At 36.0% G+C, this 27,563-nt stretch overlaps 1 long non-coding RNA gene and 1 other non-coding gene across 2 annotated transcripts; both read left to right on the forward strand.

Annotated features, from left to right (window-relative positions):
- The first annotated feature begins 8,038 nt into the window (after positions 1-8,038).
- On the forward strand, positions 8,039-8,145 carry LOC121208868 (small nucleolar RNA R71). Its single transcript, XR_005903992.1, has one exon. It is a non-coding gene; the product is annotated as a small nucleolar RNA R71 (small nucleolar RNA).
- Positions 8,146-22,604: 14,459 nt separating this feature from the next.
- On the forward strand, positions 22,605-26,261 carry LOC107896375 (uncharacterized). Its single transcript, XR_001683720.2, has 2 exons — positions 22,605-22,928; positions 25,560-26,261. It is a non-coding gene; the product is annotated as an uncharacterized lncRNA (long non-coding RNA).
- The last annotated feature ends 1,302 nt before the right edge of the window (positions 26,262-27,563 follow it).

The raw sequence follows: 27,563 nt of genomic DNA on the forward strand, positions 1-27,563 counted from the left end.
AAAATATGGAGAAGAAATAAAGTGAGAGCTTCAGACAATATGCCCAAAGATAGAGAGAGGTGGCAACGCAAGTCCAGCCACCTCTTCTGGAGAAAGAAACCACAATGCTTTTCATCAATACTTTAAAAGCCCCGTTCATCAACCATACATTGGGAAACGCTACTAAGAGCTTCTCGAATATAGTGATGACTGGTGAAATGATTGAAAATATAGTGAGAAGTGGTAAGATAGACGTGGGGGAAAGCGCCAAAAGATTAGCCTCGAGGAAGAAGGAAAATGAGGTGAATAATGCAAGTATATATAACAAAGGTTATTCAAAACTAGTCACGATAGGCCCGTCAAGGACAGTAACTACTAGCCATCAGGGCCCCTCAAGGTAAGAATCTAACACAAGGCTAAATACAGAAAGGCTCCATTCACACCCATCCCGATGACATATAGGAAGCTATATCAAAGTCTGTTTGATGCACATGTTGTATCCTCTTCCTACTTGAAACCTATAAAAATGGTACGACGTGAATGCTTAATGCGAGTACCACGCGAGAATCACGGGACACTGATGGTCGCTAAACTAACTAAAAATTCGACTAAGGCAAGCGAACCTATCGAACAGTAGTATAGTTATGTTGAGACCAGAAATATCGTATCCACGAGGACTAAAAGTACTAGTAATTACTATCTTTTTATTATCTAGCCTAACAATTAAGAGAATTTTTAATCTAAAACTAATTATCTAATTAATTAAGATTGCGACAGAGATTAAAGTTGGAAAATACATTTGGAAAAAACGATGGAGAAGGCAATACCCAAGGAAGAATTCACCTAGACTTCACTTATTACCTCTGAATTAGACTATTTATTTACTTAACTTAACCCGTAGGAATCTCTGATTTATGGTAATATCTCTCTCAAGACTAAAACCAACTGACTCTAGGTTGATTAATCGAAATCTCTTTCTAATTAAAACCCCTATTGTCGCATTAACTCGATTTATGGGTTCCCTTATTAGATTTGACTCTAATCCAGCAGATTATATCGGCCTATCTGTAGGATTGCATGCTATTCTGCTTAATCATGAACGATCTACTCTTAGACAGGGACTTTTGCTCTATTGAATAAGCACATCAAAAACCTGAATTAATATCCTGGAATATTAAAGCAAGGGTTAAACTCACAATTAAAAATAAGAATAAGTATTTATCATATAATTCAAAGAGTAATAATATTCTTCTTAGGTTTCATCTCCCTTAGGTATTTAGGGAGTTTAGTTCATAATAATGAAAAACATCTCAAAAATTGGAAAATAACAAAACATAAAGAAACCAAAGAACTTCTAGGAAATTGGATGAAAATCTTCAGTCTTGATGTAGATCCTCCTTCTAAGCTGATCCTGATGGATGTTCTTGAGTATTTTCTGCCTTCTATTCTCTGTGTCCCCTTTAATCCTCTTCTAGGGTGTTTATATAGACTTTGGAATGCTTTAAAACCCACAAAATTAGCCTTTTCCGAGTAGAATTTGACTTGGGCTCGACAGGGACACGACCATATGCCACGCCCGTGTGAAGGTCCTCAGGCCGTGTGCAATTCTAACTTGGTTTTTAGTCGACACGGCCAGGACACACAGGCGTGTGGTTTACCCGTGTGGAAGTGCTTGAGTCGTGTAAAATATTGAATTAGGCCCATTTTGTCTGTTTTTGGCCCATTTATTACTCTTTTTGCCTTCTTATGTTTACCTAAGTATAAAACATGAATTTAAAGGATTAGGAGCATCGAATTCAATGAAACTAAGGAAAAATCATCCATAAATATGTTAAACATGGGGTAAAAAATATGTATACATTATGGTTTATCAAATATCCCCACATTTAAGCATTTACTTGTCCTCAAGCAAAATCCTCAACTCACAATAAATCCTTCTCAACTTATAATTCTCGTTAATAATGTTTCGAAGTAATCCCTAAGTAATCATACATTGAGAGCTAAACTAAAAGGACATTAAAGTTTCAAACAATCCAAGTTGAGCATTTTAATCATAAAATCATAGGTATCCTCCTTTATCTAAGTAATTACCTTTAATTCTAAATCGACAAGGGTTGACGTCCTTACTAAAGATTCACTCAAATCACTCAAAGTGATTAAGGTTCAATAATTAAGCACTCAATAGTCAAACATGAAAAGTTATTACCATAGGCTTGCATGAAAATCAAATCTCCACCACTATAAATGAGATGATACACAAATCAAAAGGCCTTTAAAGGGTTGTAATGGGGCTTGGGTTAAAGGGATGGATAATGGCTGAAAAAAAGGGTGAGAATTGAGATTAATTTAATAAATTACCAAACTTAAAAATGAAGCTAATTGCTAAATTACAAAAAAAGTGCAAGAATTCAAAATATCCAAAACCAACGATGTGAGCTTTTTCTTAATATAATAACTTTAACTTATCCAAGCTCTTTAGAAAAATATGTGACTGAATGAATATAAATAAACGATTTTTTAAGAACAATAATGGAAATTACATAATAAGAGATAATTCAGCAACTAGGATGAACGATCATAATTAGGTGACTAATCAAATCAAATCTCGATAAAAAGGAGTCAATGAAAAGGGAGAAATTCTTAACAAATCTAAAAGGGTTAGTTTGTGGGTTAATATTGAGGGGAAAAATCAAGAAATAATAGTAAAGGCTCAAAGAGGTTCACTAGGGGTCAATTATGTGGGTACACTTTTTATGGGGTAAATGGGTTAAAACCTAAGTGTCTTTATCATTTCAGTATATCAAATAAAAGGTATGGACTCGACATGTATTATCGATGTAAGTTCTAGAATAGCAAATCAATGTTGACACACTCATAAAAAAAATCGGTGAGCGAGAAAGGTATATGGTCTAAAAGGCTCAAAATCTCACGAAAGTTATAGATGTTTGATGTCAATCCTGTAAACTCAAAACTTCAAGATAATACCTCAATTCAGGGAAACAACCTAGAAATTTTAATTTTCAAAAGTCAACTTATCATGCTTGATCCTTTAATGTCTTAAAGTTTAAACAATCAATACACAGTTACCTATGATTTAATTCAACACATACCAATAAAAATCATAAATCAATCAGAATTCACTCTAATAATGATATGAGAAAATTATTTGAGAACAAGAAAAATTTAGGGATTTTTTGATAATCACATAAATAACCTCTCCACACTTTTGATGTACATTGTCCTCAATGTTCAAAGATAGATAATAGCAATATAAACATGATATCAGAAGAGAGGGAGAGAAGTGAAACTGCCTTGAATTTTTGGATGAAATCTTTGGAATAGCGAAAGCTAGAATTGTAGATAGTGCTAATGAAAGGCATGATTCTGAGTTACTAGTAAAAAAAATAAACACAACTGTGGAAGAGAATCAATGGGTTACTCGAGAAAAACCATAAAGATAAATATAGTTCAAAATATAAAACATAAGTCTTCAAAAATAGATAAAAATCAAAAGAAAATTTAAATGAAAATAATAATAATAATAAATAAATAAAGAGACTCAATGGTCCTCATCATCGGATGCCCCGTGGGTCGACGGTGCCGAAGGAGAGATGTGGAGGTGGTGGCAAATCTATTGAAGAGTGGTATCGATACTGTCGAATTGCTTAAAACACTGCTGCTCAAAGCGAGTGAGTCGCTCAGAAATATCTGTCAAAGCGGCAATAGGAGGTCGGTGACTCGGTGGTGGTGGTGGGTATGGGTCCTCGTGAGGTGGAAGGACATCATCAGTAATGTCCTCTGGCTCATCCTGATCATCAGAGTGAACAAGTCTGTATTGAGGGGGGTCGACCTCATGGCGTCGCTCTATCATCCTCATGTGGATCATACTAGATAATCTTTGAGGAGACATCTGGCCTACTAGTGTGAGTGTTGATGACATCTCTAGAGTGTCGAAGAGGCCGAAGTGTTGAGCGAGGCAAGTCACATAAGGGCTAAGGCAAATGGGGCCCCTCCTACGGCGATCTGTCTGGTGGCGAAAAGTGAGGGCGATAAAATATGCCAAGTCAAATGCATGACCAGTCGCCATGCTCCATAAGAAGTAAGCATCACTGGTGCTAACGACGCCGGTGCTCTCTCTTCTCCCAGTCAAAGTATGAGCCAACATAGCATGGATGTAGCGTAGTGATGGAGGAAGAGAAGTCGCCTTTGAGCGACTTGCGTCATAGGGAACAGTACTCACAGTAAGGTCGGTCTAAAACAAGAGGGCGAGTAGTGTATGTGACGGTGAAGATGTAAAAAATTCTCGGAAGCCATGAACTCCTCCGTGTAGAGCCCTAGAGCAGCTCCAAACTCTGGTACATTTATGTGCCTTACGAGTCCACCAAGTCTAAAAATGATAGTACCAGCCTCGTTATGTGTATCCATCATATGTTGTAGATGGAAAGTAGTGCAAAACTCTAAGGTAAGCTCTGAATAGGTGGGCTCGATGATTGCAAAGAACCGATCCCACGAAGCAGTATCGAGATGGAATCGAACAAGGTGAGCAAGTTAGACTTGTTCCAAAGCGGCCCAATCAATACAACGGCCCACTCCTAATGGTCGTACTCGAAGAAGCTAAAACAGGTTATCCTGTGGTCTTGACGAGAATCGAAGCAGAGGATGACGAGCTTCAGTAGAGGTGCTCGAAGAGGTTACGCCAAGACACTTCTGCTTTTTTGAAGATGGGACGGCAGTTTTCTTGCCTCGTGTGTTCGTCATGATGTACCTACAAAAGTAAAAGAATCTATCAATACTAAGGCATCATCCAATATTCAAACACATGCCTATAGATAGAACTGAAATAGTCAAAATCAACAAATTGTCCTAAAAGCATGTGTACTAACATTTAATAGGGCAATGACCTGGATAGCAGAAAAGATATATGTAGAACGAATGGAATACTAATAAGCAAGAGAAACAAAACAAGAGCACTAAATAATAGTAAGAATAATGCAAAAGAATAAGCAAAATATCATAGCAGAAAGCAAGTAAACTAAAAAGAACAGATGGATTCAAAGAATAGTATTGCTAAATGGAAGAAAGAATAGTCACAAGAATCATAAACACAAAAGAGCACAATCAGAAGACAACAGAAAAGAATAATAAGACTGGCAAATAGAGAAAGAATGATAAGAAAAATAAAAATAAAAATAAAAATAATTAAAAAAATAAAATATGAGAAAGAAAAGAATATAATCAGTTAAGGGGAGACCGATGGTGGTAGTGTTGGGATGGTGACGGTGGTGCGAGATGGCGGTGGAGGTCGATGGTTGATGTTTGAGGGGCACGGGCGTGGGGGATTTGGGTGCCGTGCGCTGGGTGAAGGGAGAAGAGAAGAAAGGATGGGAAAGAAAGAAAGTGGAAGGGAAAGGAAGAGGAGAATGGGGGTTGGCCAGTGGGGTGAGCGGCAGTGGCTGGTCGGTATGAGGGTTGACAGCTAGGGTTTAGGGGGAAATTGAAGAAGAAGAAGACAAAAATGTTAGGGTTGGCGGGTTTAAAAATGGGATATTGTCGTGTGAGGCCCGTGTTGGGCCACACGGTCGTGTCACACACCCGTGTGGCTCAAGTTTAGGTCGTGTTTGTCGCGAAAGTTGAATGCCCAATCGTCACACTGACTAGGACGTGCCCGTGTCTGGGTTGTGTGGTTCACACGGCCGTGTCACAAGGTTTTGTTCTTCGTTGTTCGCTTCTCTCATGCCCATATGGTATCCCACACGTCCGTGTGTCCGAACACACGACCATGTGCCTTGCCCGTGTACCTCTCTGACTAATTTAAAAATTTTGCTCCAATTTTCACACGACCGTGTCGCATGACCATGTGGATTTATCGCAGGCCGTGTGGCTTGATACTTGGGGATTTTTAGCCCTATTTCCATACGGCCAAGGGCACGCCTGTGTGTCCAGGACGTTTAGGTCACTGGTCCTGCATAAAAAACATGAAAAATAGATAAAATAAACAGGTTAGTGGTGTTAGTGCTCAGACTCTCTCCCAAGAAGTGTTTATTTAAAGTCTAAGCTCGACTCACCTCATATAAGCATGGTCACGACGGATCACGAAGTCGAGACTCCTCTTTCTCACTATCAATTCTATTATTTACGTAAAGTTTAAGTCGAGTAATATTTACCATAAACGTACCGAATTGAGAATGATTTACCTCGAATGTACCGTATAGGAAAACATTCAGTACCATGAAAGGAATCGCTCCGTTTGTATTAAGCTTTGAAGTAGCAATTCGGGGATCATTTTCATCTAACAATACTTTATCCCCAACCTTAAATTGCTTTGTTTCATCCTCACGCTCATCATGGCGTCGCTTTGATTCATAGTGTACTTTTGGTTTCTCCTTGGCATTTGTTCACCATTCGTCTAGCTCATCGATCTGAAGCCTTCATTCTTCGTGAGTCACTCTGTTTTTGTCACATAGATTAGAATGTGTCTCCATCACGTTCTTTCTAGGGGTTTCCTGAAAAGAAGTTTGAGCCATAATATTATTCATATCAACATAACTTGTATATTCATCTTGCTTATTAGATAATTTAGTCGAATCACGGGCTTGGAGAGTAATCGTGTCATCTCCTACACGAAGTATTAGTTCTCCTGTGTCAACATCAATGATAGTCCTAGCAGTTGCTAAAAAGGGTCGTCCTAGAATCAAAGGCACATCACTATAAAATCAAAGGCACGTCACTATCTTCTTTAATTTCTAGAACAACAAAATGAATTGGGAATATAAATTTATCAATTTTGACTAGCACATCTTCAATGATACCCCTAGGAAACCTAATTGTTTTATCTGCCAGTTGAATGCTCATCCTAGTTTGTTTTGGTTTCCCAAGACCTAGTTGTTTAAACATTTTATAAGGCATAACATTAGTCTCACCCCTAGATCAGCCAACGCATTATTAATATTTAAACTACCAATTAAGTAAGGAATCGTAAAACTCTCTGGATCTTTCAACTTGTTCGGTAGCTTATTCTGTAGAATGGCTAAGCAAACTGCGTTTAATTTCACATGCGATGCATCATCTAACTTTCTTTATTAGCCAAAAGCTCCTTTAAAAATTTCACTACGTTTGGCATCTGCGAAAGAGCTGCAATAAACGGTAAGTTAATATGTAATTTTTTTAATAATTTAAGGAATTTTCCGAATTGTTCGTCTGTGTGGTCTTTCCTTGTCGCATTGGGGTATGGCACACGAGGTTTATACTCTTTACTTACATCAACCTTATCGTTATATACCACATTGTCTTGCCTTGGTTTCGGTTCATCCTCAACTAAGTAATGGCATGGAGTTGCTCCCTTGGGTTAGTTTCAGTATTACTTGGTAAGCCACCTTGTGGTCATTTAGAGATCAACTTAGCAAGCTGTCCTATTTGAGTTTCTAGCCCTTGAATCAACACTTGTTGATTCTTGTGCGCTGTTTCGGTATTCTAAAAACGAGTTTCTGACACCGAGATAAATTTTGTAAGCATCTATTCAAGGTTCGATTTCTTCTTTTGTTGGCAAGGTGGTTGTTGAAAACCTGGAGGATGTTGTGGCCTTTGGTTTCCCTGACCACCCCATGAGAAACTGGGATAGTTCCTCCAACCTGCATTATAAGTGTTACTATACGGGTTATTTTGAGGTCTAGAATTATTACCCATATAGTGGACCTGTTCCTCATCGATGCTAGGGTTGAAGGACGGATAATCTGTATTGTGCACTCCTCCTCTATTTGAATCACACCTCATCATTAGATGTACCTGAGTAGAACCATACAAACCATCAACCTTTTTATTTGAAAGTTCTACTTGGTTAGAGAGCATAGCGACTGCGTCGAGGTTGAAAACACCAGCTACTTTTGTCAGCTTTATTCTCATGACTTGCCACTGATAGTTATTCAGTGGCATTTCTTCAATAAATTCGTAAGCCTCTTCAGGTGTTTTGTTGTTTAAAGTTTCACCAGAGGCTGCAGCGATCAGTTGTCTTGTTGAAGGGTTCACACCATTGTAAAAAGTCTGAACCTGCAGCCATAGAGGTAACCCATGGTGAGGGCACCTTCTCAATAGATCTTTGTATCTCTCCCATGCATCATAAAGTGTTTCTAAATCCATCTGCACAAAAGAAGAGATATCATTCCTTAATTTAGCCGTTTTAGCAGGCAAAAAATATTTAAGCAAAAACTTTTTAGCCATTTGTTCCCAAGTGGTGATTGATCCTCACAGTAACGAGTTCAACCACTGTTTAGCCTTATTCTTTAATGAGAATGGAAACAACCGAAGGTGAATGGCATCATCAGAAACGCCATTGATCTTAAAAGTGTCGCAGAATTCCAGAAAATTTGCTAAATGAGTGTTTGAATCTTCGTCCTGTAAACCATCAAACTAAACAAATTGTTGTATCATTTGAATTGTATTAGGTTTCAGTTCAAAATTATTTGCAGCAACAGCAGGTCTAACTATACTCGATTCAGTTCCTATTAAAGTAGGTTTAGCATAATTATACATAGTACGAGGAGCAAGATTCTGATTTATTGGATTTGCAACAACCACAGGAGGTAACAGATTATTCTAATTATCAGCCATCTCCTCGCTTGTGGTATGGATATCGGCCTCTCGCTCTTACTCTATGTATTGTAGGCTTCGCCTTATTTCTCTTCGATTTCTGTGAGTTGTGCTTTCGATTTTGCTATAAAAAAGTAGAGGTCCTGATGGGTTTCTTCTAATCATAAACTATAAAAAACTACCAAAAGTAAATAAAAGAAAATTCAATAATTAAAAATAAAAACAAAATTGAATTGTAATAAAATAAAAAAATGGCTAAAGTAATAAAAATTAAGCGTTCCTAATATCTTAATCCCCGGAAACGGCGCCAAAAACTCAACGGTCGCTAAACTTACTAAAAATTTGACTAAGGCAAGCGCACCTATCGAACAGTAGTATAGTTATGGTGAGACCAGAAATATCGTATCCACGAGGACTAAAAATACTAGTATTTACTATCTTTTTATTATCTAGCTCAACAATTAAGAGAATTTTTAATCTAAAACTAATTATCTAATTAACTAAGATTGCGACAGAGATTAAAGTTGGAAAATACTTTTGGAAAAAACGATGGAAAAGACAATACCCAAGGAAGAATTCACTTGGACTTCACTTATTACTTCTGAATTAGATGATTTATTTACTTGACTTAACCCATAGGAATCCCTGATTTATGTTAATATCTCTCTTGAGACTAAAACCAACTGACTTTATTTTGATTAATCGAAATCTCTTTCTAATTAAAACTTCTTTGTCGCATTAACTCGATCTATGGGTTCCCTTATTAGATTTGACTCTAGCTCGGCAGATTTATGTCGTCCTATCTCTAGGATTGTATGCAACTCTGCTAAATTATGAACGATCTACTCTTAAACAGGGTCTTTTACTCCACTAAATAAGCACATCAAAAACCTGAATTAATATCCTGGAATATTAAAGCAAGGGTTAAACTCACAATTAAGAATAAGAACAAGTATTTATCATATAATTCAAAGAGTAATAATATTCTTCTTAGGTTTCATCTCCCTTAGGTATTTAGGGAGTTTAATTCATAATAATGGAAAAAATCTCAAAAATTGGAAAACAACAAAACATAAAGAAACCCAAAGAACTTCTAGGAAATTGGATGGAAATTTTCACTCTTGATGTAGATCCTTCTTCTGAGCTGATCCCAATGGCTGTTCTTGAGTGTTTTCTGCCTTTTATTCTCTGTGTCCCATTTAATCCTCTTCTAGGGTGTTTATATAGACTTTGGAATGCTTCAAAACCTTTAAAATTAGCCTTTTTCAAGTAGAATTAGACTTAGGTTCGACAGGGACACGGCCATGTGCTACGCCCGTGTGAAGGTCCTCAGGCTATGTGCAATTCTCACTTGGTTTTTAGTCAACACGGCTAGGACACATGTGGATGTGGCCTGCCCGTGTGCCTCACATGGGCGTGTGGTTTACTCGTGTGGAAGTGCCTGAGCAGTGTGAAGCATTGAATTAGGCCCATTTTGTCTGTTTTTGGCCCATTTCTTGCTCTTTTTGCCTTCCTATACTCACGTAAGTATAAAACATAAATTTAAAGGATTAGGAGCATCAAATTCAATGAAACTAAGGAAAAACCATCCATAAATATGTTAAACATGGGATAAAAAATATGTATATATTATGGTTTATCAGACACTCAATCGAGAACTGCACCGTTTTTAAAAAGTTAATTGAAAGGTTCATCAAGATGGGCATTGTAAAGTTTGACGACCCATTAAGATCTAACGTAGTAGGAAATCTGTTACCCAGTCATTCTGATAAAGGGGTAAACGCGATAATTAAGAGTGGAGGGAAGAGAACTTAGATGGATGTAGCAGAACTGAAACCCCCATTGAAATGGGTTTGAAAGAAAATTGTAGAGGGAGGATTAACCAAACAGGATTTAGAGAAGAGACCCAAAAGGATGAGGAACTACTGTGAGTGCCATGCGGAAGAAAGCCATGAGATCCAGGAGTGCGTTGAATTCAGGACCTTAGTGCAAAATCTATTGGATAATAAGGAGCTAGAATTCTTTGAATATGCCAAAGGCTCAAAAGGAGAATATGTGTGCACCTCAGAAGAAGGGTCAACAAAGAAGGTCTATAAAGTTAACAACCCAGTGGTGATCATTTCATGACCAAGAAGCAATGAAAACGAAGTACAAATTACACCAATGGTAATAATCCAGTAACCTGTAGCCTTTCCCCACAAAGAAAGTAAGAGGGTTCCCTAGAATTATGACTGCAACGTGACGATCTCGGGGGAGGAGAATCCAGTTAGCACTTCAGAAGAGGGCAAGGATGTTGGTTTCTACACACGCAATGGAAGGCGCTATGGTCCCGTAAATACAAGAGGCGAGCCCATTGAAGGAAAAACCTCGGTGGTTGAACAAAAGAAGGAGAAGACGACCAGACTTGAATCGCCTGTTAATGAGTCGGTAACTGAGAAAGAGGCGAAGGAATTCTTGAAATTCCTAAAGCACGGCGAGTATAGTGTTGTAGAACAACTACACAAACAGTTAGCTCGCATATCTATATTAGCTTTACTTTTAAGCACAGAGACACATCATAGTGCATTGATGAAAGTGTTGAATAAAACTTATGTCGCTAAGGATATCTCTATGAACAAGCTGGATCGTCTGGTCAATTACATAAGTGTCGATAACTTCATCTTTTTCAATGATGATGAAATACCTCCGGGTGGCATGGGATCTACAAAGGCTCTGCATATTACCACCCATTACAAAGGATATACATTGCCAGGGGTACTAATCGATAATGGATCTGCACTGAATGTCTTGCCCTTATCCACACTGAATAGGTTGCCTGTGGATAGCTCTCATATGAAGACGTGCTAAAACATAGTGAGAGCATTCGATAGTACTGAAAGGAGAGTGATGGGAAGGATTGAGATACCCCTTTTGATTGGTCCAAACATGTATAAGGTAGATTTCTTAGTGTTGGACATCAAGTCTTCTTATAATTGCTTGTTGGGGAGGCCTTGGATTCATTCAGCAGGGCCTGTGTTGTCATCACTACACCAAAAGCTAAAGTTGGTAACTGAAGGTCGACTGGTAATGATAAACGCAGAAGAATACATTATTGCATCCAGAACCAGTGACGCGCCATACATAGGGACAGACGATAAAGTGATAGAATGTTCCTTTCGATCACTAGCATTTGTGAATGCAACCTTCATCGTTGAGGGGAACAAGATCTCGATGCCCAAAATATCCAAAACTATAAAGATGAGCCTACAACTGACAGTGGGGAAAGGAGTTTTACCCGGGAAATGACTCAAAAAATACCTAAATGAAGGGTTGAGGCACCAATGCTGAGGGACAAACAAAATTGCTTTGGCTTAGGATATAAGCCAGATGCGAGGCAAAAGAGAAGGGAGTTAGAGAAGAAACAAGAAAGAAAAGAGCACGACTGAGTCCAGGAAAGGTCAAATGGGAACCAATGGCCTTTCCCTATAAATCCAAAACATTCGTATCAGGAGGAACTATTCACTCCAAATAGAAGATGTTAAGAAAAGAGATTGCGGGAGAAATGTTGGAAAATCGGAACATCAAAGCTGTATCTGAAGAAGGAACCGAGGAAGAAAATTTATCGGGCATTTGCCCTTATGTACCTGAAAATGTTCTCAATAATTGGACTGCGGAAGAGATTCCTGTAATATTTAGAGCTAATTTAGAGTAATGTTCAAAACACATATTATTCTAAGCCTAGGAGCAATAAGAATCCTTTTGTGGAATAGGCTTATGTCCAACATCTTTATTTCAATAAAATGCATCTTTGCATATCATTTTGAGCAAATATTCTTTTATTCTTTCCATTTCATTCATAATCATACCATACAGATAATTATTCTTAGATTCTTTTGTTCTTTGTATCTTCCTTCATCCCTATAACAAGTCTCTAGATATCAATGATATGAGTGAGGCTGCTACTGACTCAGAGTCTCCTTTTGAGTAAGAAATGTGTATTGAGGATTATCAAGATTTTGAAGATGATCGAGACTGTAACTTATCTCCTAATTTGTTGATGATGGTAGAACAAGATAAGAAACAAACCCTACCATACAAAGAATCAGCGAAAATTGTGAGCTTAGGAGAGGGAAAAGAGGTGAAAATTGGAGCTTGTATTGCCACAGAGACAAAATGAGACCTTATCAAGTTACTTCAAGAATTTAAAGATGTCTTCGCATGGTCATATCAAGACATGTCTGGGCTAAGTACTGATATCATGGTACACCAGCTCCCCATAAAGGAAGAGTGTAAGCTAGTTCAATAGAAGCTTCGAAGAATGAGGCCCGATGTTTTGTTGAAAATAAAAGAGGAGGTCAAAAAACAATTTGATGCTAGTTTCTTACAAGTGGTTATATACTCAGAATGGGTAGCATATATCGTTCCTGTCCCTAAAAAAGACAGGAAAGTATGAATGTGCGTAGACTACAGGGATTTGAACAAAGCCAGCCCAAAAGACAATTTCCTATTACCTCATATTGACACCTTAGTGGACAACACGACAATTACTTACTATTCTCCTTCATGGATGATTTCTCGGGATACAACTAGATAAAGATATATCCTGAAGACATGGAGAAGACCACGTTCGTAACCATGTGGGGGAAATTTTGCTATAAGATGATGCCTGATAAACCATAATATATACATATTTTTATCCCATGCTTGGCATATTTTTAGATGATTTATCATAATATTTAGTGAATTTGATGCTCCTAAACCTTTAAATTCATGTTTTATACTTAGGTGAGCATAGAAAGGAGAAAAGAGCAAGAAATGGGCCAAAAACAGACAAAATAGGCTTATCTTAGTATCTCACACGGCCTAGGCACTTCCACACGGGTAAACCAGACACCGGTGTGAGGCATATGGTCAAACCACACGCCCATGTGTCATGGCCGTGTCAACTAAAAACCAACTCAGAATTACACACGATTTGAGCACCTTCATACGGGTGTGGCACACGGTCGTGTCCCTGTCGAGCCCAAGTTTAATTCTACTCGGAAAAGGCTAATTTGGAGGGTTTTGAAGCATTACAAAGTCTATATAAACACCCTAGAAGAGAATTAAAGGGGGGACGCAGAGTAGAAAGCAGAAAATACTCGAAAAGTAGCCATCGGAATCTGCTCGAAAGCAGAATCTCTTTCAAGACTAAAGATCTCCATTCAATTTCCTTAGAAGTCCTTTGGGTTTTTGTATATTTTGTTGTTGTCCCAATTTTGAGATGTTTTCCTCTATTGTTATGAACTAAATTCCCTAAATACCTAGGGAAGTTGAAACCTAAAACGAATCTTATTACTTTTTGAATTATATGATAAATACTTGTTCTTATTCTTAATTGTGAGATTTAATCCTTGTTTTAATATTTTAAGATAATAATTCAAGTTTTGAATTGCTTATTCAGTGGAGCAAAAATCCCTATTTAAGAGTAGATCCTCCATAGTTAAGAAGAGTTACATGCAATCCTAGAGATTGGACGACATAAATCTGCCAGATTAGAGTTAAATCTAATAAGGGAGTTCATAGAACGAGTTAATGCGATAATGGGGGTTTTAATTAGAAAAAGATTTCAGTTAATCAACCTAGAGTCAGTTGTTTTTAGTCTCGAGAGAGATAATAACATAAATCATGGATTTCTACGGATTAAGTCAAACGAATAAATCGTCTAATTTAGAAGTAATAAGTGAAGTCTAGGTGGATTCTTCCTTGGGTATTGTCTTCTCCATCGATTTTCCAAAAGTATTTTGCAACTTTAAATCTCTATCGTGTTCTTAGTTAATTAGATAATCAGTCTTAGTTTAAAAACATACCTTTAATTTTTAGGCTAGATAATATAAAGATAGCAATTACTAGTATTTTTAGTCCTTGTAGATACGATATTTTCGGTCTCACCATAACTATACTACTGTTCGATAGGTGCGTTTGCCTTAGTCGAATTTTTAGTTAGTTTAGTGACCACCAATTCCATTTGGACTAAAGAATGCAAGAGCAACGTATCAAAAAGCCATGGTAACCTCGTTTCATAACATGATGCACAAAGAAATTAAAGTTTATGTAGACTGATTTGCAAGTCTTAAGGAAATTGTTCTTAAGGTTAATAAAATTCCAACTAAAGCTCAATCTACCAAAGTGTACCTTCGGGGCTAGGTTAGGAAAATTACTAGGATTCACGGTCAATGAAAAAGGGATCGAAATTAACCCAGATAAAGTCAAGGTTATACAAGAGCTACCTCCCTTGCTACCGAAAAAGAAGTTCGAGGTTTCTTAGAGAGGTGAAATTACATCGCTTGTTTCATTTCACAACTAACGGAGAAATGTGACCCCATATTCCATCTCCTTAAGAAACACAATCCAGGTGTATGGATAAGGAGTGTACGTGACAGTATTTGAGAATTTCATGGGATGCGTACTGGGCCAACATGATGAGTCAAGAAGAAAAGAAAGCGTGATATACTATCTTAGTAAAAAATTCACTGAATGTGAGACAAGATATTCGCCAATCGAGAAGTTGTGTTGTTGTTTAATTTGGACAACCCGAAGACTAAGATAGTACATGTTGTACCATACAACTTGGCTCACCTCAAAATTGGACCCTCTACGGTACATGATGGAGTCGACTACTTTAAATGAAAGAATGACCCATGGCAAATTCTACTATCTGAGTTCGAGATAGTCTATGTGAACCAGACGGCAATGAAAGGGAGTACAATAGCAGATTTTCTAGCCAGTAGAACTCTAAAAGATTACGAGCCTTTAAACTTTGATTTCCCGAATGAAGATCTAATGTATACTGCAACCACTGAAGAATACTCTTAAGAAGGTCATCCTTGGAAGCTAAACTTCGACGAAGCCTCAAACGCTATGAGTAACAGAATTGGGGCAGTCCTGGTATCCCCAAATAGAGATCATTATCCTTTTATTAGTAAATTGGATTTTGATTGCACAAACATGGCAGAATACGAAGCATGCATCATGGGCATCTGTGCAGCCATAGAATGCAAGATCAAAGTATCAGAGGTATATAAGGATTCTGCATTGGTGATCTATCAACTTAGAGGTGAATATGAGACGAGAGACCCTAAATTGATCAATTATCGAATGCTAGTTCTTAAATTAATTGAGGAGTTTGATGATATCACCTTCTACTATCTCCCACGAAATGAAAACCAGATGGCTGATGCTTTGGCTACTGTAGCTGCCATGACCAAAGTGAACAAACAAGAGGACGTAAAACCTATCGAGATGAGTATTTATGAGGTTCTGGCTCATTGTTACAACATTAAGGAAGAAGAAAAGAATGATCACCTTGGTACCACAATATACTGCGATATGTGAAGAATCAGGAATACCCTAACCAAGCAACTGAGAATGATAAAAGGACATTAAGAAGGCTAGCTAGTGAAGATGACTTAGATGGGGAGATCCTATACAAAAGAAGAAAGGATCAAGTACTAATAAGATGTGTGGACATTTTTGAGGCTAAGAAAATATTGAAAAAAGTCCATGAGGGCGTTTACGGAATGCACACTAATGGTTTTACGATGGCCAGACAGATCATGAGATTCAGATATTATTGGTCTACCATGGAAGGAGATTGTATCAATTACGCCAAGAGATGTCATGCCAAATTTATGGAGACAAAATTCATGTGCCTCCCTCACCTCTTTATGTCATGACTTCTCTATGGCCTTTCTCTATGTGGGGCATGGATGTCATTGGGCTGATCTCGCCAAAATCTTCTAACGGGCATTGATTCATCTTTATGGTCATTGATTACTTTACCAAGTGTGTAGAAGCCACTTCATATGTCAATGTCACAAAGTTGGCAATCAATAAATTCTTGAAGAAACAGATCATATGTCGATATAGAATGCTAGAAAGGATCATATCTAAAAACTGCATTAAATTTGAACAATAGCACGATAGCGGAGGACTGTAGTCAATTTCAGATTAAACACCACAACTCGTCACTATATCGCCCAAAAATGAATGGTGCAGTGGAGGTAGCCAATAAAAACATCAAGAAGATCATGGGGAAAATGATTGAGACTTATAAAGATTGGCATGTTGAGACTTATAAAGATTGGCATGAGAAGTTACCATTTTCCCTCTATGCTTATTAAAACGTCTGTAAGGACTTCCACTGGGGTAATGTCTTTCTCATTGGTTTATGGAATGGAGAGGGTACTCCCTATTGAAGTCGAGATTCCTTCCCTCCGAGTTTTGTCAGAACTAAAGTTAGATAAAGCAGAATAAATCCAATCTTGATATGATCAGTTGAACTTGATTGAAGAAAAGAGGCTAAGGGCTATTTGTCATGGTCAAATGTACCAAAAATGAATAATGCGAGCTTATGACAAAAAGGTTCACCCTAGAAAATTCCATGAGGGGGACCTGGTATTGAAAGAGATCCTTCCCATACAAAAGGACTTTAGAGAAAACTAGGTGCCAAACTGGGAGAGACCTAATGTGGTAAAGAAGGCCTTTTCTGGAGGAGCTCTGATTTTGACCAAGACGGATGGAAAAAACTTGTCTAATCCTTTGAATTCTGATTCAGTCAGGAAATACTTCACCTAAAGAAAAAAAGGAGAGGCCAAGGCGAAAACCCACAAAGGGCGCTTTGAGACCAAAGAAGTTTTGAGTTGAAAACCCAAGAAAGGGCAACTCAAATTTTGATTGAAGATGGGGCATGTGGTAGTCTTGCCCTATTCGAATTAGCAAGAAGGAGGGATGTTGCGTCTTGGGGCATCAACGAAGTACTCTGGATCTCCTAAAAACATATCAAGTTCAAAAGGGTCATCGAGAAGTTAGTGCAGAGAAGCTCATGTTACGATATCTGGGCACCTAGTTTCATCCTATTCATATTGTATTTTAACAGTGTTTGCCATCTTTGATTAATCTATTCATTTCGAGCCCTGCTCCCAATCAATTTCAATCTTGTCCATTGTTACAATCTTTTTCAAGCTTTTTTTTGAAATAGCGATTAATGGACTAATAATATTCAAGTAAAAGGAGTTTTGCATATTACTTTGAAAAGTACAAAATAGAAAAAGGATCTGAAACAGGACCACTAGTCAGAACTAACCAAATTTAAGAGTTGGAAATATTTTGGAAAGAATAATCTAAATTGTGATTATTTCTTCGGGTTTTCTGCCAAAGATACCAGCTGAATAAGAAGGCAGGGTAATGCGTCAGTGATAGAACCTTGATGAACGACGAGCAATGTCAACCTTAAGCATTAAAAAAGGATCATTCTCGAAAAATAATGACATTCTGCATTCATGCAAACATCATTCATACACATCTAGTTATGAGTATTTGATTTATTCTGATAATAACATCCTAATCACTCGGCATAAAAATAGGACCATGAAATACATTTTACAGGTCATATTCCCTAGAGAACGGTGTAACAGATCAGTGAAACCATAAATCCTATACCTCTGAAGTTATAGTGGGACGGACTGAGTCATCGTGGCGAATCTTATCTCCTTGGAGTTACAGTGGAGCAGATTAAAGCCAACTATCTTATCTCCCTGAAGTTGCAGTGGAGCAGGTTGAAGTTATAAATCTTAGCTCCTTGAAGTTGCAGTGGAGCAGATTGAAGATAGCGAATCTCATTTCCCTAAAGTTGCAGTAGAACAGATTAAAGCTACAAGTCACAAATCCTACACCTCTAAAGTTATAATAGGTCGGATTAAATCTACCATGGTAAATCTCATCTCCCTGAAGTTGCAGTAGAGCAGATTGAAGCCACTAATCTTATCTCCCTAAAGTTATAGTGGAGCAGATTGAAGCCACAAATCTTATCTCCTTGAAATTGCAGTGGAACAGACTGAAGATGTGAATCTTATTTCCCTACAGTTGCAGTGGAATAGATTAAAGCTACGAGTTACAAATCTTATCTCCTTAAAGTTGTAATGAAGCAGATTGTAGATACGAGTCTAATCTCTCTGAAGTTACAGTGGAGTAGATTGAAATTACAATTCCTATACCCCTGAAGTTGCACTGTGCTAGAATAAGGCTACTTGAAGAATAGGAGCACCAAAGAAGTCGAGATTTGGCAAGACCAGGCAAAATTAGCCTTTTTTGAAGTCTTTGCTCCATTTACATTACACGTCAACAAGCAAAGAGCGGTAGCTGTAATAAGCTAATTTAGCTCGGGCCAAGATTACAAAAATAAAACAAACTTAAACCAAAATAATTACAGTCTAGAGTCCACTTACAACAGCAGGCCAAATACAAAATTACAAGCCCAAAATTAAAAAAAAAAACCTAATGGCCTAATGGCCCAACTACCTAAACTCAGTTTCAGTAAAAAACTGAAACACTAGCCGCATCTCAAGTCGGCGCTCCTCTGCGCTTGCCTCTGCCACCACCATTGTCAGCCACTGCCACTGTCACCTGCAACACGCAACAGAACAAACACACGAGCAAAGAAGACAACGAAGAATAAAACAAAATATTTGTAATGGACAGTTTGTATTTTCGGCTATAAAAAAGGTCACATTTCCCACTTGTATTTTTTTTAAGAACACACAAGATTAATAAAAAAAAACAAAAAAATTTACAAAGGTAGTCTTTTATTTATTTTTACTTATTTATTTTTTCTTTTTGTTTGCTTTCATTTTCAAAAGAAGTAAATACGAACAAAAGAGGGGGTCGAAATTACCTGACTCCTTGTATTCCACTGCCATAGGCGATCGAGGTTCATTGGTTCCAATGAAAAATGACATCTTAGGGGCTCAGAGACTCAAAAAGCCAAGAGAATGATCTTTTTTTATTTTCTCCAGCCACCGTAAATGGCGACACTGTCGCCGGCGACTGGTGGCCGCCACAGTGGCTGACGGCCGAACCCATGGCCGGATTGGAACCCCAATAGAGAAAAAAAGAGGCCCCGATTTAAAAAAAAAGAGGCCGGACCATATTGGACACAATAGCAGAATGATTGTTTAAAAAAATTTGATTTAGATAGGCTCCAGTAAACGGCGTCATTTAGCTTTGGCAGTAATAGCCCCAAAACGGTATCGTTTTGAGCCGGACCAGCGTGCGACTTGACTCGCTCCTGAAGATTTACGCATTATCAACTTTTGGGTTATTTGTGCATGTGACCCTTCCGCTTTATTGACTATTTACAATATGATCCTGTTTTCTTTTTTTTCTTTTAAAATTTATCCTGTTTAATTTTATTTTTTTATTTGGGTCCCTCTGAATGATGCGCATAAGGAAATTGGGATATTCTCCCATTCGGTTCTCGTTTGTTTTCGCGCATTTCAAATTAGTCCCCTTGTTCATTTTTTTATCTTAACTTGTCCCGTTAATTTTATTTGAGTGGCAATTGGGTCTTTTAGTCATTTTAATTCCTTATGTATTTACTTGTTAGCCTATTTTTTTGTTTATTTTATTATTTATTATTATTTAAAACTGTTCTCTTATTTTCTTTTTACTAGGCATCTATTTGTTTATTTTGTTTTGTCATCCATCATTATATATTTATGTACTTTACTACAAATGGCACTCCAAATTTCATTTATATTTTAATTTGATCCTTTATTTTCAATATTTTATAAACTATTTTCCTCAATATTCATTTATGTATTTATTTATTTATTTATTTATTCCCTTTGTCCTTATTATTTTTAAAAATTGGTATTTTCTTTTTTGTGCATTGTGTCATTATTATTATTGTTATCATTGTTATTATTTATTTTGTTATTTATTTATTTTTGATTGATAATATGGTTATTAAAGTGACATGTATTGTATGTATTACGAATTGCTTATTAGTACATTTATATTGTTGTCATTCATTAGCATAACATTTTATCCATACATCATTTTTAATATTACATTAATTTTTACCCAAATACACAAAAAGGAAATTTTTAAAACAAGGCAATATTTCATATTTGGGAGATTCGAGAAATCGTACCCTAACTTACGGCGTTTCGATTTTCTTGTTGAACTCAAATAACCGAATATCCTTTTAAAATTAAAATATATAAGATTTCAAATAAAAGATAAAGACAAGTTTATTCTCAAAGGTTCAAGGTGTCATGTCCTAACTTACGGGATGTGACATTTTGTTATCTCGAGACGGGAGGGTCTTTAACGTTTTCAATTTATTCAAGTGGTTTTTTAAGTAAAATTAACATTAATACAAAGAGGGGTCATATTTTAAATTCTTTTCGAATTTTCAACTTTTGGCATTAAGACATTAATTAATCAATTAAGTACCAATTTTGGGCGTTACGAGGGTGCTAATCCTTCCTCGTGTGTAACCGACTCCCGAACTTGTTTCTCGAAGTCTGTAGACTAAAAATCGTTGTTTTAATAAATTAAATCGCTTATTAAAATGATCAATCACACGGTGACTCGATCACACCTCATAAAAAAGATTGGTGGCAACTCCCATTTTCATTTTTAAATAAAAAGTCGACCTTTCAAAAATGGTTTCGACACTAGGATTCGGGGATCGTCGAAGATTGCTTCACACTATCCACCTATCACTTGGTACCTATGAACTTTGATATTTTGAGTATATGACATATATAGGGACTTTGGTCATGTTGGTTATGTTTTGGTAATGATTTTGGCCATTTGAATTGGCTTGTAAATGTATATGTTTTGGTTTGTATATATAGTCATGAGTGATGGCTTATTTGGAGTTATTTTGGTATGGTTGAATCATGTATTGATATATGTGTTTATGCTTTGTGATATGAGTTATATGATGGTTGTGTGATGCTTGATGGCTATAGGTATTATGAGTGTCAAATGGTTGAGTTAAAGATAATGGTATGCTTAAGAAATTAGGCATGATATTGCATATTTGAGTTTAGCCATTTTTGATGATTTAAGGAAGTAAAATTTGATGATTTAAGTATGGAATATGCATGATTTATGTTTGAATTAGCTGGTTAAGATGATTAGATATGCTATGTGTTGGTGATAATTGATGTGGTATAGGTACATGCAAGTTTGGGTGGCAAAATTGCTTGGTAAATAGCCTATTTTTGTCCACATGGGCAGAGACACAGACGTGTGTCTCGGTCGTGTGTGACACATGGTCATGTTACACGGCCATGTGTCTCTAAGTGTTGAAATTAAAATGAAGTCAGTATGCTCACACGGCCTCACACACGGGCGTGTGACTTGGCCGTATGGCATAAGTCAGTATACCCTACAGGTTTGGCACGGTCTGGCACATAGGCCCGTAGGGCCATTTTTAGGGCACACGGGCGTGTGTGTTAGCCATGTGATCTAAGTCAGAGAGTTACATGGGGTCGGACACGGGCTGGGACACTGCTATGTGCTCCCATTTCGAATGTCCGCACGACCTATGACATGGCCGTGTCTGCTAGCCGTGTGAGAGATACGGCCGGGCACACGGGCTTATGTCCCCTATTTTTAGAAAAAAATTTAAGGTTTCGTGAAAGTTTCCTAAGTTATCGATTTAGTCCTGAATCACTCTCAAAACATGTTTAGGGCCTCGTAGACTCGTTATAGGGACATTATGCTTGAGTTTGAATAATGTTTGCATGAAATGTGAAATTATACGTGAATTGAATGTTTAAATATTTTATAGGTTTGGTAATGCTCCATAACCCTATTACGCCATTGAATACGGGTGAGGGGTGTTACATTTATTGGTATCAGAACTACGGTTTAGTCGATTCTAGGACTAACGTAGCATGTGTGAGAGTCTAGCTATACATACCATATATAAACTGTAATTGTGTGATGACTCTTGATATTTGAAATGTGTTGTTTATAGTAAATGGACCCCAATCGAGTTGTAGCTGATGAGGTTGAAAGTAATGTGCTATGGCTCGGCCCGAAGGCCCGCCCAAAAAATAGGAGGGTTCGGGTAAAAATATAGGCCCGAAAAATGGGCTTGAACAAAAAACGAAGCCCGTTTAGAAATCGGGCCGAGCCCCGGGTAAGATCCTGAATTTTATATTAAATTATTTTTTTAATCCTTCTTATATTTTTAACTTTAACTTTACTCCTTTTTTCCACTTTCATTTTTTCATTTTGTACTGCTGCCTTCCTCCACTTTTTCCCATTTTCAAAGCCCAAATCCCTAGCTTACCACCACCTCCACCGATCCACCGATCCAGTTGTCTGTCGGCCACCTCCAGCTAACCTCAAGCTCAGCTCAACTTCTTCATTTTTGCTTCTTCTTTTGCAGTCTCAGTAGTCGATCCAGTTGTCTCTAGCTTCTTCATCTGCAATCTCGGTGCTCCCCAAAGTTTGGTCTTTACTAAGGCTCCTCATATTGCTGGCTGCTACTGTTGAAGACTGTTGCTGTGCCTTACTTTATCTTAGAAAGTCTTTTCTTCACGGTAAGCTTCTTCTTCTTCTTCTTCTTCTTCTTCACTGCTGCATCTTCTTCTTGCAGGTTTTTGACAGTGCATCTTCTTCTTACTGTAATTATTTTGGTGCTCTCTTTCATTATATCTCTTTTCTTATATTTTCTCATCCGCACCACCCGAGTCCACTATCTTTCACATTTATCTTATATTTTCTTATATTTTTCTTATATTTATGATACTTATTATTATAATAATAATGCATGTGGACTAATTGACTCCTGTAGGTGTATGCTTCTGTTCTGCTTCTATGTTTACTATTTTTTAAGCTTTATATTTTATTTCAATAGTATTTTAATTTTTAATTCTACATTCAAAATTCTTTTAAATAAAATTTCAGAACATAAAATTTTAATTTAGAACCAAATAAGTTAGTAAACTTTAATTTATATTTAAATAAAAAGCTTTAAATTAAATTGACTTCGTTTGAAACATTTATTTTAAATTCACATTTAAAATAAAATAAAACAATTATTTGCAGGATTGTCGAAACCATTTTTTTATTTAAAAAAAGGGGATCGACTTTTAAAACAAAGTGTGGAGTCGCCACCAATCTTTTTGTTTAGGTGTGATTGGATCACCTAATAAAATATTTTGTTCTATTTAAATCAATTTTGGTCCACGTAAATTTAAAAAATGGGTTCGGGAGCCGGTTACGTATGAGGAAGGGTTAGCACCCTCACTATGCCCAAAAACTTGTACCAGATTGATTAAATGTTGTCCTTATGTCTAAGGTTTTTTTTTTAATTTGAAATCTAGTTCCTTTTAAAACATTTGAGTGGTTCAAGTTGGTCGTCAAAACTCTCTCGTTTCAAAAGTATAAAGCATCACATCCAGCACGATAGGACATGATCCTTTATACTTTTGAGAACACGATTGATTTTTGACTTCCAAAAGCTTTTAGGTCAAAAGTTACAAAAGGATGTCCAAATATTTAGTCCAACGAAAAATCGAAACCCAACACGGTAGGGCATGATTTCTCTAATTTCTACTACTGATCATTGCCTTATTTTAGGATTTTACTTGTAAACTAGCTCAAAACATATTAATTTTACTTGAAACAAAATGGAACAATTGATTTTAAAGAGTTGGAAATTATAAAGCGACATTTGTAAACCAAAAGAAAAAAATAAAAACATGGGATAATATATGTATAAATAAAATACGATAATTGATGAATGAAGATAATATAACTTATTTAGCTAACTAACAAAACAAATAATTAAATATAATTAATCCAAAATATAACCCAAATTCACAAGCATGGATGAGCAACAATTGATTTAATAATACATAAAAACGAATAAATGTGGTGTAATGAATATACATGAAATAATATAAAAATAATTATCACATGTGGTACCAAATCATAAAACTAATATAATACAAAAACAACTTCTAAAAATGATGGATTGATGAGCAAATAACACATGCTAGAACTTGAAATAATTTTTAAAAAAACTAAGAATATATATACAAAAATTCTTTAAAAAAGATGTTGCAATAAAACATTTGAATCAAATAACGTACCAAATATTTAGAAATAAAACATTTATTTAAAATTGACAATATCTATACAATAAAGACAATTTAAATAATACATAAAATATGAAAGAATAGCATGGGTATACAATATGAAACTAAATATATGTACATGTGAATAAATTTTAGAAGCAATTTATATGCAAAAATAACATGGACTTATATATGTATCTAGGATCAAACATATGTACCTCTATATCCAAAAACATGTAAATGAAAAATTATATAGACTGTTAAAATAATATGATGTAAAAAGAACTTCAAAATGATGATTTTATAAAAACGAAGTGAAGTTATTAAAATAACTCAACATATATATAAAATATTAAAAACTTTAAAATAACAAGTATTGCGTATAGAAAACTCAATTAAAATAATATATGTACAAATATATATAAAAATATTTAAATGAAATGTTATACTAGATGTTAAGGTAATATAATATAAAACTTCAAAATAATGATTTTTTAGAACAAAAGTAAAATTATTTAAGTAATCTCAACACATATAAAAGAAAATTAAGTGAGCTCTCTTTATAAAAAAATAACGAATTACAAGTATAGAGAACTTAATTAAAATAATTTAAAATAAAAGGGATAGTTTATGAGTAAAATAAATTACTGAAATTAAAGTAGGGACCAATGTGCAACACGTACAAATGCATAGGGACCAAAATTAGAAATATTTTAGATCCCAAAATGCAGCACTTAGGTGAGGATCAAACTGAATCCACGCACAAATTACAGAGATAAATTAAAAAAAAACAAATAGAGCTCAGTTGAACTATGGAGCAAAAGAGAAGGACTTATGGTGCAAATATCCTTCCAAGACCAAACACGTGGATCTTGACCGTGTGTGGATCGGGTCATCGAGTATTCACTTGCACGACACCGTTTTGAGCCATTGAAATTGGCTTCAAACGGTATCGTTTCATCTTGGTCGTAAAGGGCAAAACCCTAACTTACTAATGAAATAGAAAACAAAAGCACTCTAACCCTCTTTTCTCCATTCGGCCGATCCCAACAGCCCCTCATTCGCATGTTTTTGCTTCACTTTGAGTAGTGATTCGCGATGCGCAGAGGAGCCATGGAGGATCAAACCTCGAGGATTATCTACTTCGGATTCGAAATCCTGTCCCTACTTCGATTGCGACAAAGAAAACGAGCCTCGACTACTAAGGTAAATCTCTTTCTTTCTTTTATTTTAAAATTTCATGTAAACCCAAATAAGAAAAAAAAAGGAAAAAAATAATACTGGGAATCACCTTTCAATAACTTTCGGCTTTATTTTTTTGATATGCAATGTGCATAACTTTTACCAGGTACATTCGGTGGCTTTTATAGCCAGAAAAATACAAATCTAAAAATACAAAAAAAAATTATTCTTTTTTTTGCTATTTTTTCACTATATTTTGCTGCTTCTCGTGTATTCTTTTGCTGTGTTTGTTTCTCCTTCTAGCAGGTTCTGTTGACGTGGAGGCATACGGAGAAGAAACCACTTGTGGGGTGGTCGTTCGTGGGAAGCCACTCGTGGGAGCCCGATTCTGGCTAGCTGTGGCGCTGGTGTATTCCAGAATCCTCTAGGGTTTCTGGTGCTTCCACGATATTGGGCTCATTTGGGCCAATTTTGGGTTTCGGGTTTGGGCCATTGTAATTAGGCCTAGGTTTTGGGCTGATATGATTTTAGTATTTGGATTTACTGAAAATTGTAAATGGACTATTTGGGCTTTTGTAATCTATGGACTTTATTTGGCTTTTATTTTAATTTATTTGGGTTTATTTGTTTGACTCATTTATTCATTGCAAATAACTTAAATGGGCCCGGGTAAATTGGACCTATTACAAGGATTATTGTAAAGAAACCTCAAAATAGTAAATTTATACATCTATTAATATTAATAGTTGAATTAGCTAGTAAATTTATATGATTTTGTTGCATTTTGTAACCAATTATGTTCTGTTCTATTGGCAGTTTACTTCTTTTTTTTTTTGCTATTATAAGCATCATGTGTCTTTTTTTTATATATTAAAAATTATATATTTTTCTTGGTACATATATATTTTTTTTAAAAATGTATTATTGTAATCCTAATTTAATGTTGAACAATAATTGATGAGGAAAAAATAAAATGAAAAAGATAGGTTAGAGAAAAATATGGACGCAAAGTGCTTAATTATTCCAGATCCAATCCTTTTATGTATGTAGTTTTGTGGCTTTGGTTGGTGATACTAACAGACAAGCAAAGATATGGAAGGTTTGATATATATGTTGTTATAAATTATAGTGATTTGAATTGTTTGATATATTTTATGGGGATTTTATTTCGTTTTGAAAATGCTTGATCTGTATGTTAATTTACTTGATTTTTCATAGGCTTAATTTTGTGTTCCTATTTATATCGATATTTGTAGTTAACCTAATTATTTCTATCAAGCTTTGCTTTTATTTTTCCCTTTATTATTTTTTTGTCATTATTTCATGCTCTCAATGCTTTGTAGTCTATTATTTTTTGTAATACTGAAAATTGGCTATTTTTGGGGTTTCAATGATTTTGTTAGGCTTGTGGTAGATATTTAAATAAGATGAAGCCATTTGGTCTCAATTATAAATTGTATCACAATTATTAGATATTTTTAGTATGAAAATTAATATTCTTTTGGTTTATTTGGATTTCAGGACCTGAGTTTTTATGACTATGGCTAGTTCGAACAGTCCTATACCTATAGACGATGGGTTTAATGAGTATGAAAATGCTCCCAAACGTCAAAAGTCTACCACTTCAAAGGTGTGGGATGAAATGACAAAGCTTGAATGCGAGAACAAAAATGAATTGAAGGCACAATGTAATCAATGTAAGACTATCTTCTCTGCTAAATCTTCCAGTAGAACCTCTCATTTAAGACGTCATCTAAATAGCTGTTTGAAAAAAGTTAATAAGGACATCACTCAATACACCATAGCCACTCAACTATCATGAGAAGGTGTTCCATTTATAAAAAAACTATAAGTTTGATGCTGATGAGTGTCGTCAAGCTGTTTCTACTTTCCTTGTGTGTGGCAAGCATT

The sequence above is a fragment of the Gossypium hirsutum genome, chromosome A10 (assembly GCF_007990345.1).
Source record: "Gossypium hirsutum isolate 1008001.06 chromosome A10, Gossypium_hirsutum_v2.1, whole genome shotgun sequence".
NCBI lineage: Eukaryota > Viridiplantae > Streptophyta > Magnoliopsida > Malvales > Malvaceae > Gossypium > Gossypium hirsutum.